The sequence below is a fragment of the Pelophylax lessonae genome, assembly GCF_965119305.1.
Source record: "Pelophylax lessonae genome assembly, chromosome: 6".
Taxonomy (NCBI): Eukaryota; Metazoa; Chordata; class Amphibia; order Anura; family Ranidae; genus Pelophylax; species Pelophylax lessonae.
Genome location: NC_138773.1, coordinates 128,360,407 through 128,378,759, shown reverse-complemented (window position 1 = coordinate 128,378,759; position 18,353 = coordinate 128,360,407).

The window sequence follows — 18,353 nt, the reverse complement described above, 5'->3', positions numbered from 1 at the left end:
CATCACTAAAATGTATATGTTTCTCATTATTGTACCAGTTATCTCAATGATATACTGTATATATGGCAGACTTTGAAGTTTGAATATGACAGACAGATAGAAGTTTGAATATGTACAAAAAATAAAACTTCATTATACAAAAAAAAAAAAAACATAATTAAAAAAATAAAAATCTTAAACCAAAGAAGCAAAATACAAGGGCTGGTCAGCAGAAGGACCAACCCCTAATTGCCACACCAAACATTGGATGCAGAAGACGGCCCACCGCAGCACCCGCAGCATTTCATCTTTCGATGGGTCCATCACCACTGGGGAGAAAAAAAGACAAGATAATTACCTGGAAGCAAAATGCATAAACAAAGGATTCAAAAAACCACCACATCAAAAACTAGGCACTGTAGCATATTTGCCCTATTTACATACATTCTTGCTCAAACATGATAGATTGCTGGTCTATATAGTCCGATTCAAATGCCTAATCCCAAAAAATGTTTAGGGCATTTGTAAGGTGAGTTCCTTAGCTAACAAGATTACATTTTTACGTTCAATCTCCATAGATAAATCAATGTTGGGAATGCTGTCCAATTCAATACACACAGGATCAGAGTTTCCTATTGACCTAATGGTTTGATTAATCAGGTGTGGTGGAAAGGGAGAAGGCCCAGCTCCTAGGAAGTTGAGGTGTGGTCTTTCATCTCTTAGCATTGAAGCCTGAAGATGGTAGATATGACAGTGGAGGAAGCACTTTGTTTGGCCTAACAGGTAAATACTCACTAGATTCTCCAGTTTTTTAACCACTTCCTTACCGCCTCATTGGAAAATGATGGCGGCTGGAAGGCTTTACGGATCCGGGCCGACGTCACATGAAGTGGCGCGCAGCGCGGCAATCGGGGATGAGGCTCTTCCCCCGGACATAGCCCATCCCCGATCAAGGTAAACAGCCAATGAAATTTGGCTGTTTACCACGTGATCGGCTGTGTCAATCACAGTCAATGGCTGAGTCAATGGCTCCAGCACGAGCCGCTCGTTCCCTCTGTAATGCGTGCCCCCGGGGGGCCTGATTGCCCCCACCAAATAGAGAGGACCTGTCACAAAAGTACCTGTCACCTGCCCATCTGAGTACCTGTCACCTGCCCATCAGAGTACCCGAGTACCTGTTCCCTGCCCATCAGAGTACCCGAGTACCTGTCAGCTACCCATTAGAGTACCCGAGTACCTGTCAGCTACCCATCAGAGTACCCGAGTACCTGCAGCTACCCATCAGAGTACCCAAGTACCTGTCACCTACCCATCAGAGTACCCGAGTACCTTCCACCTGCTCATCAGAGTACCTGCCGCCTGAAGTACTTGCCGCCTGATCAGTACCCGAGTACCTATCACCTGCCTGTCACCTGCCCATCAGAGTACCCGAGTACCTGTCACTTGCCTATCCGAGTAGCCGAGCACCTTCCACCTGCTCATCAGAGTACCTGCAGCCTGAAGTACCTGTCACCTGCCTGTCACCTGCCCATCAGAGTTCCCGAGTATCTGTAACCTGCCTATCGGAGTACCCGAGTACCTGCCACCTGCTCATCAGTACCAAAGTACCTGTCACCTGCCTGTCACCTGCCCAGGAAAGTACCCGAGTACCTGTCACCCTTCATACAGCCACTATGTCCATGTCCAAAAAGTTTTTCACTGCCGAAGAGGCCTGTCAATTGTTATCCCTGACGGATGAGAGCAGCGGGGAGCTCTCACTTTCTGATGTCGAAACCAATTTTGAATCTGCTTCAGAATTTGAGCCCTTTGAAGGCTTTACATTGGGAACTGAATCGGAGGAGGAAGAGGTTCGGCCTAAAAGACGCCGCACTGAAAACCAGGCAGACACCAGCAGCGCCAATGGCCAATCGGCGAACGCCAACGGCGCTGGACCCCAGGAGGAAATGCCCAGTACAAGCACTGGAATTTCACACCAGCACCAAAGAAGCAGAGCCCAAATGTAGCTTCCGGATGCCTTGGCAAACCCATTGTGGCTGCCTTCTAGCTCTGGGTCGGCTACAATCCCCCACTTCACAGCACAGCCAGGTTTGCAGGTCAACACCGAAAATTTTGTTCTCATTGATTTTTTAAATTTATTTTTCCCTGTTGAGTTCCTTCAAGGCATCGTGGACCAAACAGATATTTTTGAACAACAATTCATAGAGAACAACCCCACCTCACATCATGCCCGACCTTTTGAATGGAGACCCCTAACATTAGAAGAGTTAAAAGTATTTCTGGGCCTTACCATCAATATGGGGGTTACAAAAAAAAAAGAGCTGCATTCCTATTGGTCCACCAAACCCATCCACCATATGCCACTTTATTCATCGGTCATGTTCAGGTCCCGCTATGATAATATAATGCACTTCCTGCATTTCAATGATAATTTGCAGTGCCCTCCCCAAGATAATCCCAATTTTGATAAACTCTATAAAATTAGCCCCCTAATTGATTTCTTTTCCAAACGGTTCCCCGACCAAAAGATCGCTGTGGACGAATCACTGGTCCATTTCACAGGCCGGCTGGCATTTAAGCAATACATTCCCAGCAAAAGGGCTAAGTACGGCTTAAAACTTAACAAGCTCTGCAAAAGCAAAATGGGATATGTGTATGCCTTCCGCGTGTACGAAGGCAGAGACTCCGAGCTCCAGCCCCCTGAGTGCCCAACGTACATGGGAATAAGTGGGAAGACTGTCTGGGACCTAGCCTTCCCACTGTTGCAAAAGGGGTACCATATTTATATGATAAAACAGACAATATATCAGCGCTCAATAAAACCTATCAATAAGCAGCTGTACACTCAGGTTCAAAATACAAAAACCAGCAAAACAAGCATAAAAACAAATAGTGCAGCGCTAAAATCCTTAGAAGTCAAGCATAAATAGAGTATAAATAGCATATAACGAAATAGTCCATGCAAACAGCCCACATGTGCAGACTAAAGTGGCAAAATCCTGACGGGTAATGCAGGTATTACAGGTGATCTTCAGTGTGCAAAACAGCCCACCACCATACAAATTGGCCTCTCACCTTAACCTAATAAAAATCAGGCAACCAGATCTCCACTCTTCACAGGCAAAACCAGGACACCGCTATTCATGGGAAATCATAAGATGATAAACTCCAGGGCTTCCTCCAACATAAATGTTTTAAAGGAGACAAAAGCAGGCAGCTCATACTGTAAACCTGATTTAAACTTTATTAATCACAATACAATAAAATTGGCCTCTGAATGTAACATATGCAGTTCAGATGTGTAACAGCGGCGAGAACTACGAGTCTAGCTTGGTCCTCGCCGGTTTCCAAGTGTCAGCGGGTGACGTCAGACGCTCCTCCTAACCCCCGCACCCGTATCGCCTCCCGTGGGTGGAGGCTTCCTCAGCGGTCATGAAGATTGGTCAGACCGTCACCCTCATAAATAGCCTGCGATAACTACTGATTGGCTGACTTCCCCTATACGTTGCCATAGCAACAGAGACGCCGTAAACCCGGAAGGCACTGGGCTACAACGAAATATTAAAGGGGAATAAGCATTTAAACTCAGTGCTCCATATAAAAAACTGTAAACAGATCCTAAAAGGAAAGGGCTAATATAATAATAGGCCACAACTCGTGTATGGACCGAACAGCTAACATAAGCATACACTGCACCAAATATGCAAGTCACAGTAATATAAATAAGTAAAAATATTTAAAAACATTTAAATATTTAAAATCAGAAATTATTCTGCAAAAAATATATTCTGCAAAAATTATATATACAGGAGGAGCGAAAAAAAACGTACAAACCCGCTGTCACTTGGATCACATCATAAATACAATACCAATACACATATATACCTGTACATAAAAATCATTATATCAATACTGCTATATAAAACTACAAAACCCAAATAATCCACATAAATTCAGCAATCAGAAATAAAACAATTCAGGTCAAAGTCAACATTTAACCCACGGGGAACGGCAACTTTAGCTTCAAAAATCCAGAAGGATTCTCTTCTGCTGAGCTGTCGGATAAAATTGCCTCCCCTCCAGTGTCTTTTGACCCTCTCTATACCCCAAAACTTGAGGCCTCTTGGGTCTTTATCGTGGCACTGTTTAAAATGGTGGTAAAGATAATGTGACGTTTTACCCTTTTTAATGCACCTAACATGCTCTGCTACACGTATTTGCAAGGATCTAAAGGTCCTGCCAATGTATTGTAGCCCACAGCTACACTCCAACATGTATACAATACCTGTTGTAGAGCATGTGATAAGGTCACTGATTTTATATTTTTTCCCCGTGGCGTTAGCCGTAAATTCTTTACGTCTCTTTACATTGTTCTTGGCTGTACGACACACTACACATTTCCCGCAGGCATAAAAACCCGATAGGAAAGAGAACAATTTATTGTGACCTTGCAAAGGTGGATCAACAACACCTGGGGCCAGTATGTTCCTGAGGGTTGGAGCCTTCCTATATACAAATAGAGGTCTCTCTGGCAGTTTATTACCCAAAATCTTATCCTGCCGAAGAATCGGCCAATGCTTATTGATAATCCTCTCAATCTTTTTATGTTGAATGTTATAATCCAATATGATTCTCACCTCTTCCCCGTTGGTAACTCTCTGTTTGTGTCAGCAGACTTCATGAGCGCCATTTCCCTTACCATATTCCACCATGAGAAACCGGAAGAAGACGCCAAAAAAGGTGGCGGGTGTGTAGCAAAAAAGGAGTTAAGAAAGACACCAGTGAGGGCGTGGTCTGGACATGGCCGGCTGAGGCTATCTTTTCTTGGAGCTCCGTTCCTGTCTGCTCCTGGCCCAGCTTATCTTGTCTGCTGATGGTGGGGATGAGGTCCGCGAAGTGGAGGAAGACTAGGGGAACGTCTGGACATTCCACAACCCCTCGCAGTACTCCAGTCGGGGGTGATATTCTACAGTTTTTCTCTGCCTCCCCGGTTCCCGCTTCCGCGAGCAAGATGGCGGCGGCCCGCTCTACACCGCAGCCTGCTACGGACTTGCACCCTGATTCACCAGCATCCTCGGCTGCTTCAGATGCCCTGCACACTACTCCGGCCGCTTTCCGCCCGCTAGAACCCACACCTGTCCCTGCTGTCAACCCGGGTTGATGTAAATGAGGACCTCCGCGCTCTGCCCAGTAAGGCCGATATTGAAGCCATCGTGGGACGTTTGGAAGCAGCCCACCAGCGCTAGGTTGGGGAGGTGAGAGTGGAGGTGCAGCGGGTCACAGAGCGGGTGACGGCGGGAGAGACTGCTCTGAATGCCATGGATCGGCGTCTAGGAGCTCTGGAAACAGCTCAAAGGGCCCAGGCTGAGTCTACTACTGCCATGCAATTGCATATGGAGGACATTGAGGACCGCAGCAGAAGAAATAATGTGCGGATCAAAGGTCTCCCTGAGGCGACAGGCCCGGAAGATCTCTCTGAGACTATCTCCGCCATCTTTGCCCAACTCTTAGGGGACTCGACACCCGCTAACCTGGAATTCGACCGCCTACATAGAGCGCTGGGCGCCCGCTCTCCAGACCCGGGGAGACCTAGGGATGTTATTTGCCGCCTACACAGATTCATACACTGTTAATTGATCATCCGGAAGGCATGGGATACAGACACGCTGGACTTTCATGGTGCATCCCTAAGACTGCTGCCAGACTTGTCTAGGGCTACCCTTTACCGCAGGGCGCTGCTTCGCCCCCTTCTAGACTTGGGCAAGCGATCCAGTGCCACGTATCGCTGGGGCTATCCGCTCTCAGTTACATTGCGCAAACCCAACTCCTTTTTTACCTTGCGGTCCCAAGCGGAACTCCCGGCGCTCTTTGCATTCCTGGAAGTGGACCCTATCCAGGTTCCAAACTGGCTTATCTTGCTGCCTCGACCCTCTGATCGCCGGAATGTACCATCCGCTGGTCCGTATGGATCCCCTCGCCCGCAACGGAGTCAGTGCAGCTCCCGGACGCGAGCCGCGGAAGTGCCCAGGGAACCGTAGTCCACCTTCTTCGCTGACCTGCAGCCCACCCTCTTCACTGAGTTGGCTGGATCCTATGTCCTGGTGTAACGCTCATGCTTTTTGTTAGTGGATGGATTTGCAGCTGCAGAATTGTCACACTCAGTAGTCGTGTAGAGATTCTGTTGAACAAACATATCCAACTCTCAGGACTTCATCACTGTGCACAGCCTGTTTATGCAATATACATACACTCAATCTGATGTTAATGGAGGGATAGAATATGTGAGAGTATATAGGTGAGAGACAGGCTATCGTATGGTGAGCACCTAGGAGTAGTATTAGGAGAGTGTTTAGGTGATGGTAGTAAGCAGATAGGTTCTAATGTCAAGTATAGTGCAGATGGTAGGGGACAGCAGATGGAGTATACAAGACAGAGTAACCTAGTGCAAGGATAGTTGATGGTAGTCCCAAGAGCTAACAGTCTATGCAGATGATAGGAAATAGCTTAGATAGAGATAGTCCTGGTATATGCAGTAGATGACAGTAGAAGTGCAGGTTAGTAAGGAATCCCCTGTGGGGTACTTATCACTATATAGGTAGTAGTAACAAAGTTCAGTAGTGAGAGGTGATCCAGTAGCGAGATACGGATCGGCAGCGAGGTTCTGGTTCAGTTCAGGCAAAGGGAATAGCCAGCAGCTCCAGCTTCACAAGAGAAGGTGCGGTGAACATGCGGTTTGAACGAGCAATGAGTGAGAGAAAGCCGGCGATTGAAATAGCCGCTCATAGCGGCGCTCGGCGATGATGTCATTGCCCTTAAAGGTGTATGGGTCCCATTTGGATAGCAAGATGGGACGCAATATTAAGAGAGAAATGTGGAAATAACGGTACCAGAGGTACCAGAACATTACAGTACCCCCCCTTAAGGCCGGCTCCGGAAGGCCTCTAGAACTGGTTTTTCCGGGTATTTCGAGTGGAAATTGCGAATCAGTCTATGGGGCATGTATATCGGAGGTATCCAGCCAGGTGTCATCTTGGGGCCCATAGTTCTTCCATCGTACTAGATATTGGAGTCTTCTTCTATGGATACGGGAATCCAGAATCTCCTTTATCTCAAATTCTTCTCCACCTTCAACTTGTACAGGAGGTGGAGGTGATATGGTAGGCCTTATTCCTTGGTTAGGAACATGGGACTTTAGTAGCGACAAATGGAAGATGGGATGTATCTTGAGGTCTGTTGGTAATGTGAGTTGTACTGCAGCTTTTCCAATAAGCTTCTTTATTGGGAAAGGTCCCAAGAATAGAGGTCCAAGTTTTTTACTAGGGATCTTTAATCTCAGATTTTTTGTAGAAAGCCAGACAAGATCCCCAATGGCATATTGGGGAGAGGGTTTCTTACGGAGGTCGTAGTACCTCTTTTGTTGGCTATGAGCATGTGAGATGGTATTGTTGAGTAATCCCAGGGAATCCTTTATCTGGGCAAGATAATCAGATGCCACTGGATTACTTGATGGCAAAATACGCGGTGGAAGGAGTGTGGGATGAAACCCATAATTTAAGTAGAATGGACTTTGTTTAGTAGTGCTGTGGGTCGCGTTGTTATAGGCGAATTCCGCCAGCGGGAGGAGATCCACCCAATCGTCCTGTAGATATGAAGTATAGCAACGTAGATATTGCTCAATGCACTGGTTAACTCTCTCTGTCTGTCCGTTGGTCTGAGGTTGGTAAGGAGAAGTAAGTTTACGCTCTATTCGTAGTATCTGACATAGAGCTAGCCAAAACTTTGAGATGAATTGTGAACCACGGTCAGACAGCAGTGTTTTTGGAATACCATGTAACTTAAAGACATGTTTCACAAGTAATTCCGCTGTTTGTTTGGATGAAGGTAGTCTTCGGATAGGAGTGAAATGTGCCATCTTGGTCAGATGGTCCACTGACACTAAGATGGTGTTGAATCCTTTGGAAGGTGGTAGTTCCACTATGAAGTCTAAGGATACCACTTCCCACGGAACCTGGGGTATTGGTAAACTACAAAGTAGACCCGATGGTTTCGTATTGTCAATTTTAGACCTTGCACAGATATCGCAAGATGAAACGAACTTTTTTACGGTTGTCTTCATGTCTGGCCACCAAAACTGCCTAGTAAGTAGATTGAAAGTTTTAGTCATACCCATATGTCCTGCCATAGGTACATCATGCGACAATTCCAAGATCTTGGTTCGCATAGTAGGGGGTATGTATAATTTATTGTTGTAGTAAAGGAAGCCTTCTGCGTCAGCATTTAGTTGTGGTGGAGGTGAATCCAGTCCTATGCTGTGCAAAATCTCCTCCTTCAGGGAACGAACGACGCCGACAATACGTTCATGTGGTATTATAGGAACTGAGGGAACCTCGGTGCAATCATCCTCGCTAATCGTGAAAGCGCATCCGCTTTTTTATTTTTGTCTGCAGGTGTGTAGGTTACTAAAAAATTAAATCTCAAAAAAAGAATAACGACCACCGTACCTGCCGGTGGGAAAGAGTTCTATTAGTCTGAAGGTATTGAAGGTTTTTGTGATCAGTATATATAAGGATTGGCAATTGAGTACCCTCAAGTAGATGTCGCCAATTCTCTAGTGCCAGTTTTATGGCTAGCAACTCTTTCTCACCTACTGGGTAATTCACCGCGGGGCTGCTTAATGACTTTGAGAAGAAAGCAACTGGGTGAAGAGGTGAGGTGTTTGTTGGTCGTTGTGAGAGAACTGCTCCTACTGCCATATTTGACGCATCTACCTCCAAGATGTATTGAAGGGATGGGTCTGGATGGCGTAGTATGGGAGCAGAAGTAAAGCTTGATTTCAACAGACAGAAAGCTCCATTTGCTTCTTCTGACCATTTGAATGATTTTTTTGTGCTTGTGAGTTGTGTGAGAGGTTTCACAATCGCAGAGAAGTTCTTAATGAACTTCCTATAGTAGTTAGAGAATCCGAGGAACCTTTGTAATGCTTTGCGAGTGGTTGGCACAGGCCAATCCAGAATGCAGGATATTTTGCTCATGTCCATTTTGATTCCATTTTTAGATATAATGTATCGTAAGAATAGTACTTCCTCTTTATGGAATAAACATTTTTTTGATTTAACATATAAGTTATGTGCAAGTAGTCTTGACAACACAAGTCTTACATGTTTTATGTGCTCAGGTAAGGAATGAGAATAAATAAGTATATCGTCCAAATATACTACAACACAAACATCAAGCAAGTCTCTGAATATCTCATTTATAAAACGTTGGAAGGCTGCGGGAGCATTACACAACCCAAATGGCATCACAAGGTACTCAAACAGTCTGTATCTGGTTCTGAATGCTGTCTTCCATTCATCCCCCTCACGGATTCGAATTAAATTGTATGCCCTTTTTAAGTCCAATTTTGAAAAGTAGGAAGCTCCGCGCACCTGTTCGATAAGTTCAGGAATAAGAGGTAAAGGATAACGATCCTTTATTGTAATGGTATTTAATTTTCTGAAATCAATGATAGGCCTAAGACTAGAATCCTTATTGCGGACAAAGAAGAGTCCAGCAGCAGTGGAGGAAGTAGAAGGTCGGATGAATCCTTTTGCCAAGTTTTCATCCAGATATTCCTTGAGATGAGAGAGTTCATCTTGTGAAAGAGGATAGACGTGACCGAAAGGCAACTTACTATTAGGGAATAGATCGATACAACAATCATAGTCCCTATGGGGAGGCAACACTTGAGCGTTTTTCTCAAGGAAAACCTCCGATAAATCCTGATAACATTTTGGTATAATGTCATCCGACACCACAGACAGGATCCTACCATATGGGGGGAGATTACACGTAGTTTCGCAATAGTGAGAAGAGAAGGCTAGCGTTCTTGTTTTCCAATCGATGATTGGTTGATGTATGTGTAACCAGGGAAGTCCCAAAATAATGGGAAAATGTGGTGAGGTTAATACATCAAAGGTGGTGGTCTCCACATGAGACTTGTCAGCAGTTACAAGGAGTGCCTGTGTCTGATTGGTGATGGGACCGGAGGATAAAGGGGGTACCGTTAATAAAACTAACAGAGACAGGTTTGGGTTTTGGAACAATAGGTATTTTATTTAAGGAGACAAAACAAGTATCAATGTAGTTTCCACAAGATCTAGTGTCGATCATAGCCTTGGTGGTGATCCTAGTTTGGTCCCACTGCATTGTTAATTGAATAAAAAGATAAGGATTAGAAAAGGAAGTTGTTAGTCCCCCTAGCAAGACATTTGAACACTCACCCTCTTTTTTGCGGACAAGGGGACAGCCGCTTATCAAATGATCCGAGGATGCGCAGTACATGCAGAGATGTTCGGTTTTCCTCCTGGCACGTTCGGAAAGGGTCAAAGGTGGGCGTATCATTCCTACCTCCATTGGAGTAGGGTCAGCAGGCGACATCCGAGAAGGACTGGAAAATGGTAAGCCCATCTTCTCAGCCTTTCTTTCTCGCAGTCGTCTGTCAATATTGATACTGGTCTGCATCAGGCCATCCAAAGTGCCAGGTAAATCCGCTCGGGCGAGCTCGTCTTTAACGGTCTCTGATAGGCCGAGTCTGAACTGCATTCGCAAAGATGTGTCGTTCCACCCTGAATCAGGGGACCATCTTTTGAAATTTGCCACAAAATCTTTAACAGGTCTCCTTCCTTGTTTTAAAGCCCTCAATTGGGTATCAGCAGTACTCTGCCTATTGGGGTCTTCATATAAACTAGCGAGTTGCGCTAGGAATAAAGGATAGGAGTTAAGGAGTGGGTCATCTTTTTCAAAGAGAGCGTCTGCCCAGGCCCGGGGTTCACCCGTCAGATAGGAGATAATGGTACAGACTTTAATTTGGTCAGTGGTGTAGGTCAGAGGTTTTAACAAGAAAAGCAATCGACATGCGTTTCTAAATTCACAAAATTTACTCCGATCACCAGTAAACACTAGAGGAGGGTTTATCTCAGGCTCACGGGGCTGAGCAACAGAAAGCTGCGTGAGACGGCCAACCTGCTGTCTTAAAGCCTGATTTTCGTTTTTTACCTCTGTAAGAGCAAGGATCAATGCATCTACTTGCTGTTTTAATTGTAGTACCTGAGTGGGTAATTCTGCTGAATCCATAATTTTTTTAAGGCTCGTTCAATCTGTAACGCTCATGCGTTTTTGTTAGTGGATGGATTTGCAGCTGCAGAATTGTCACACTCAGTAGTCGTGTAGAGATTCTGTTGAACAAACATATCCAACTCTCAGGACTTCATCACTGTGCACAGCCTGTTTATGCAATATACATACACTCAATCTGATGTTAATGGAGGGATAGAATATGTGAGAGTATATAGGTGAGAGACAGGCTATCGTATGGTGAGCACCTAGGAGTAGTATTAGGAGAGTGTTTAGGTGATGGTAGTAAGCAGATAGGTTCTAATGTCAAGTATAGTGCAGATGGTAGGGGACAGCAGATGGAGTATACAAGACAGAGTAACCTAGTGCAAGGATAGTTGATGGTAGTCCCAAGAGCTAACAGTCTATGCAGATGATAGGAAATAGCTTAGATAGAGATAGTCCTGGTATATGCAGTAGATGACAGTAGAAGTGCAGGTTAGTAAGGAATCCCCTGTGGGGTACTTATCACTAGATAGGTAGTAGTAACAAAGTTCAGTAGTGAGAGGTGATCCAGTAGCGAGATACGGATCGGCAGCGAGGTTCTGGTTCAGTTCAGGCAAAGGGAATAGCCAGCAGCTCCAGCTTCACAAGAGAAGGTGCGGTGAACATGCGGTTTGAACGAGCAATGAGTGAGAGAAAGCCGGCGATTGAAATAGCCGCTCATAGCGGCGCTCAGCGATGATGTCATTGCCCTTAAAGGTGTATGCGTCCCATTTGGATAGCAAGATGGGACGCAATATTAAGAGAGAAATGTGGAAATAAGGGTACCAGAGGTACCAGAACATTACACCTGGATGCTTTCTGCCTCCTCGCCGGTCCTACTGGTATCGAATGACTGTTTTGTCGGGATCAGGTTTGCTTGCTGCACCCCCTTGCTCCCGGACGCCATGGATAGTTATCTCCTCAGGGCAACCTCCTAGGTACTACCCTTCACCTCCCAGTTTGAACTGTCGCTCTGGCTCCCCTTTCTCCCCAATGTCAACCCGGGGGAGTGTTTACTAGGGATGATCGAATGGTTCGGGTCGACCATCGGTTCGACCCGAACATTGACTGTTCGAGGTTCGGCCGAATTTAGAACTTTTTGCTGAAAAAGTTCGGAATTCGGCAACCAGAACCGACCAAAATGCAATGGGACAGGAAATGGGCTTTAAAAGCCCATGATTGGACCAAAACCATTAGTAAAAGACAATTGAGGGGGCAGGAGAATGCTAGGAATGTGATTGGAGTGACTTGGGGGTCCAGAGGCCAATCATTAGCGAATACGCCCCCCATTATATAAGATAGCCCGCCAAATTCCTAGCATTTTAATACAGGGACGTGAAAGAGAGTGGAAGCATTTCTGTTACTTCTGCTTCAAAAGTGTCATTTAGCAATTATTAGTGTGAGGAAAGGGATATCTAGTGTAGTTAGGGTGCTATTTTCCACTATAGTTAGCTTCAAAAATCTAGTTTCTGTAGGGAAAGTGTTAAGTGCCAGGGTGACCGTAGTGTAGTGTAGGGTGAACTGACACTGACTGCTATGGTAGGGTGACCAAACCCTTCCATTTCAGGGTGACAGCTATAGAGAAAAGATCGTTTCTCTTAGGTTACTTACAGAACAGCGATATGGCTTCTCGCCGGTCAGCCTGCTTTTTGGCTGCAGGCGTTTATTGGGCTTTTTTGAGGACATGTTTGGAGTCAGGCATGACATCTGAACTTGTGTATAGGGGTATATATACACACACATGTATGTATATATACACCTACACATATATAGGTGTGAAAATAGCAGAACACTATGCTTGCGCTAATGAAATAATTAACGGGCATATGGCTCCGCTCCTATCACACCTATATATGTGTATGTGTATAATACATATAAGTGTGTGTGTATATATACCCCTATACAGAAGTTCTATGTTTGCCTGCCTCCAAAGACCCCCAAAAAATGCCCAAAAAAACGCCTGCGCCAAAAAAAACGCCCAGGTGTGTTATTGCAGGCGGTTTTTTGGGCATTTTTTGGGGGTCTTTGGAGGCAGGCAAAACATCTGAACTTCTGTATAGGGGTATATATACACACACACTTATATGTATTATACACATACACTTATATAGGTGTGATAGGAGCGGAGCCATATGCCTGTTAATTATTTTATTAGCGCAAGCATAGTGTTCTGCTCTTTTCACACCTATATATGTGTATGTGTATATATACATACATGTGTGTGTATATATACCCCTATACACAAGTTCAGATGTCATGCCTGACTCCAAAGACTCCGAAAAAATGGCCAAAAAAACGCCTGCAATAACACACCTGGGCGTTTTCTTTTTTGGCGCAGGCGTTTTTTTGGGCATTTTTTGGGGGTCTTTGGAGTCAGGCATGACATCTGAACTTGTGTATAGGGGTATATATACACACACATGTATGTACAGTATATATACACATACACATATATAGGTGTGAAAAGAGCAGAACACTATGCTTGCGCTAATGCAATAATTAACAGGCATATGGCTCCGCTCCTATCACACCTATATATGTGTATGTGTATAATACATATAAGTGTCTGTGTATATATACCCCTATACACAAGTTCAGATGTCATGCCTGACTCCAAAGACCCCCAAAAAATGCCCAAAAAAAACGCCTGCAATAACACACCTGTGCGTTTTTTTTATTTTTTATTTTGGCGCAGGCGTTTTTTTGGGCATTTTTTGGGGGTCTTTGGAGGCAGGCAAAACATCTGAACTTCTGTATAGGGGTATATATACACAGACACTTATATGTATATATACACATACACATATATAGGTGTGAAAGGATAGAAGCCATATGGGTGTTAATTATTTCATTAGCGCAAGTATAGTGTTCTGCTACTTTCAAACCTATATATGTGTATGTGTATATATACATATAAGTGTGTGTGTATATATACCCCTACACAGAAGTTCTGATGTTATGCCTGCCTCCAATAACCCCCAATAATGCCCAAAAAAAAGGCTTGCTACAAAACCGGCAAGGTGTGAAAATAGCGGAGCCATATCCCTGTTCTATAAGTGACCTAATAGAAAGGATCTTTTTTTTTTTCTGGTTCTGGACATGTTACAGAGCTGAAACTTCACAGGTACACTTTTTAGACCCCCCAGACACTAAATCCAAAGAAATCTCATTTTTTTTTCAATAATTTATCTAACAAAAATGACAATTTTTACAAACTTTTTTTGTGTGATTTATAGTCCCTGGGGCATGACCCAGAATTTATTGGGTTTTAGGGCTTCAAAATTGGGTTTTTTGATTACCGAAGTTCGGGGTCCCATTGATTTCAATGGGGTTCTGAAATCCGGGCCGAACTTTTTGGAAGTTCTGGTGTTCTGGTCGAACCGAACTTTTGAAAAGTTCGATCATCCCTAGTGTTTACCACCCCCAGTGTATTGATACCTCTGGAGCTGGACATGACCTGCTACGTTGACCTGCTCCGTCCCCCCTTTGCCCACTGTGAAATCGGTTCTCTTAGTTGGGATGTTGTTTTATGTTGCCCGCTATGTCTGAGAAGCCCGGGACTGACCACTAGGGTCCTGACTGTGGGAGTAGCGTGGTGGGGGGGATGGGACTGGGGAGGGGGGGTGACTTCTGGAATTCCATGGAATCTGGGTTTTTTTTTTTGCCCTGGGGGGGGGCGTGTCACCTGGAGGGAGGTGATTTGGTCTGCCTCTGGGCGTTGGGACATGGGAACTGCCTTGCTACCCTAGTTAGTTATATACTGGGCTATTACCCTAGGGATGTTTGTTATCTCCCTTCTTGTTGTTTATCGGGGGATCCGGGTGGTTCGGGCCCTCGAATGACTGGGGTTTTTTTTATATGCAGCTCCCCTTTCTTTTTTTTTGGGGGGGGTTTCCATGTTGCTGTCTGCGGTCTCCCTGGGGGGGGATGCCTCTTTGTTGCGCCCCCGCCCTAGGGAGTACCACCCATTATATGTTGACTTACATGTGATTTGTACCATGTTTAGTATGCACTAACTGTTTACTGATTGAGGAGTACTGCGCTCGCTCCTTTTCCTCATATGTCCCTGTCATTCTATGTACCCCTGGGCCCCTCTGTACTGCTCTGGGGACTGGGGTCTGTTCCTTAAGGTCCCCTCTGCTTGCACACCGTTCTATCTGTTTCTCTTCTCTCCCCATACATGGATCCAACAGTTTGTTGGGTTGGGCGGACGGCCGGACTCCAGCTTCTTTGGGTTGCGCCGTTTACGCCCTCGACCCCCCATAGGTTAGCACGCGGTGAGCTTATTGTCTCCCGGTGCCGGTGCAGTTCTTCTGCTCTCTAGTGCCTTCGGGCAATTTCCTATCCTCTTTCTCCTCTTTACTGTGACTCAGTTTTTCCCTTTCTTCTCTCCATTTTCTCCCATATACTGTGGAACATTCTCCCCCCTCACCTCCTCACCTTACTACATCTCCGCCTATCTTCCTTCCAACTCCTGGTCCTTTCATACCCGTGCCCCCCTCCTGCCTCCCTTCCTCCCTTTTCCCACAGGTGTGGTGGGTGCTGCGCTGGACTAAGGACACTCTCAAATTGATTTCTCTGAACGCCAAAGGGCTCAACGTCCCGGAAAAGCGGAAAGTTCTCCTCAACGAGTTACACCGCTGCCGTGCGGACATGGCGTTTATTCAGGAGACCCATTTCAGAGATGATCGTCTTCCATTCCTCAAAAATCGGTTTTATACGCTCTCGTATCATGCAACCAATACGGTAGCGAAGTCCAAAGGTGTCTCCATCTTGCTGGCCACCCGGGTTCCGTGGACTTGTGAGGGTACATTGCTAGACCCAGGGGGACGGTACGTGTTTCTCAAGGGAACGGTCGGCTCCTTCCACCTTACCTTCGCATGTATTTATGCCCAGTGGCGTAGCGTGGGTTGTCAGCACCTGGGGCAAGGCAAGTAATTTGCGCCCCCTAACCCGGCTTTGAGGTCACAAAAGTGTGAAAGGGGCCTTCAGTAATCAAGGTATAGTTTGCCCCCTTTCAATGCAGATTGACCAGCGTGCCCCCTTTCAATGCAGAGTGACCAGCATGCCTCCTTTCAATGCAGAGAGACCAGCATGCCCCCTTTCAATGCAGAGAGACCAGTGTGCCCCCTTTCAATGCAGAATGACAACAGCATGCCCCCTTTCAATGCAGAATGACCAGCGTGCCCCCTTTCAATGCAGAATGACCAGCGTGCCCCCTTTCAATGCAGAATGACCAGCGTGCCCCCTTCAATGCAGAGAGATCATCGTGCCCCCATCAATGCAGAGTGACCAGCGTGCCCCCTTTCAATGCAGAGAGACCAGCGTGCCCCATCCAATACAGAGTGACCAGCGTGCCGTGCCCCCCTTCAATGCAGAGAGATCAGCGTTCCCCCTTTCAATGCAGAGAGACCAGCGTGCCCCCTTTCAATGCAGAATGACCATAGCGTGCCCCCCTTCAATGCAGAGAGATCATCATGCCCCCATCAATACAGAGTGACCAGTGTGCCCCCTTTCAATACAGAATGACCAGCGTGCCCCCTTTCAATGCAGAATGACCAGCGTGCCCCCTTTCAATGCAGAATGACCAGCGTGCCCCCTTTCAATGCAGAATGACCAGCGTGCCCCCTTTCAATGCAAAATGACCAGCGTGCCCCCCTTCAATGCAGAGAGATCATCGTGCCCCCATCAATGCAGAGTGACCAGTGTGCCCTCCTTCAATGGAGAGAGATCATCGTGCCCCCATCAATGCAGAGTGACCAGTGTGCCCCCTTTCAATGCAGAATGACCAGCGTGCCCCCTTTCAATGCAGAATGACCAGCGTGCCCCCTTTCAATGCAGAGAGATCATTGTGCCCCCATCAATACAGAGTGACCAGTGTGCTCCCTTTCAATACAGAATGACCAGCGTGCCCCCTTTCAATGCAGAATGACCAGCGTGCCCCCTTTCAATGCAGAATGACCAGCGTGCCCCCTTTCAATGCAAAATTACCAGCATGCCCCCCTTCAATGCAGAGAGATCATCTGCCCCCATCAATGCAGAGTGACCAGCGTGCCCTCCTTCAATGGAGAGAGATCATCGTGCCCCCATCAATGCAGAGTGACCAATGTGCCCCCTTTCAATGCAGAGAGACCAGCGTACCCCTTTTCAATGCAGAGAGACCATAGTGCCCCCTTCAATGCAGAGAGATCATCGTGCCCCCATCAATGCAGAGTGACCAGCGTGCCCTCCTTCAATGTAGAGAGTTCATCGGGCCCCCATCAATGCAGAGTGACCAGCATGCCCCCTTTGAATGCAGAGACCAGCGTACCCCTTTTCAATGCAGAGAGACCAGCGTGCCCCATTTAATGCAGAGTGACCAGTGTGCCGTGCCCCCCTTCAATGCAGAGAGATCACCGTTCCCCCTTTCAATGCAGAGAGACCAGAGTGCCCCCTTCAATGCAGAGAGACTTACCTGCAGCGGCGGCTTCTCCTCAGTTTCCTGCGTCTCCTTGAGTCCTCCCACCTCCTCCTCCAATGGCATGCATTTGCCTTTCGGCCATTTAGGAGGAGGATCCATGTGACAATAGCAAATTTTTTATTCGCTATTGTCACACAATGGGTGGGCTCGGGCGCACTGCTCTGTGCCCCGGGTCCACCCTTTTTTGAAGCCTATTAGAGCCTCTGGCTCTAATCAGGTGATTAAAAAAAAAAAACACTCTGTGACAGCGCCAGGCTTCTGACTCACTCGCTGCTAAACTGACTGAGCAGTGAGGAGAGGCGGCATAGGCGGGGCTTGGCTTGCAACGCCACCCCACCCTACACCAATGGACAGGTGAGGCACAGTCCAGCCCCGCCCCGAACCACCATTTTCAGCCATAGGGCGGCCGCACTGGACATCTCCCAGCCTAAAGATGGAGGCAGCCGAAGACAGTGTGTGTGTGAACTGTGTATGTCAGAATCAGACAGACAGAGTGACACTGCGGATGCGCCCCCCCCCCCAAATGTTGCGCCCGGTGCGGCCGGCCCCCCCTGCACCCCCCACGCTATGCCACTGTTTATGCCCCTAATGACAGGCAAGATTCCTTCATGGTGGGTGTCCTGGAGAAACTTGCTGTGTTTCAAGATGGCCAATTGATCATGGGAGGGGACTTCAATATCCCCTTGGTTCCGACGGCTGACACTTCCGCTGGAGTGTCTTCCGTTACGCACGGGATCCGGAAACGCTTCTTGCAGGCTCTCCATGATGCACAATTAGT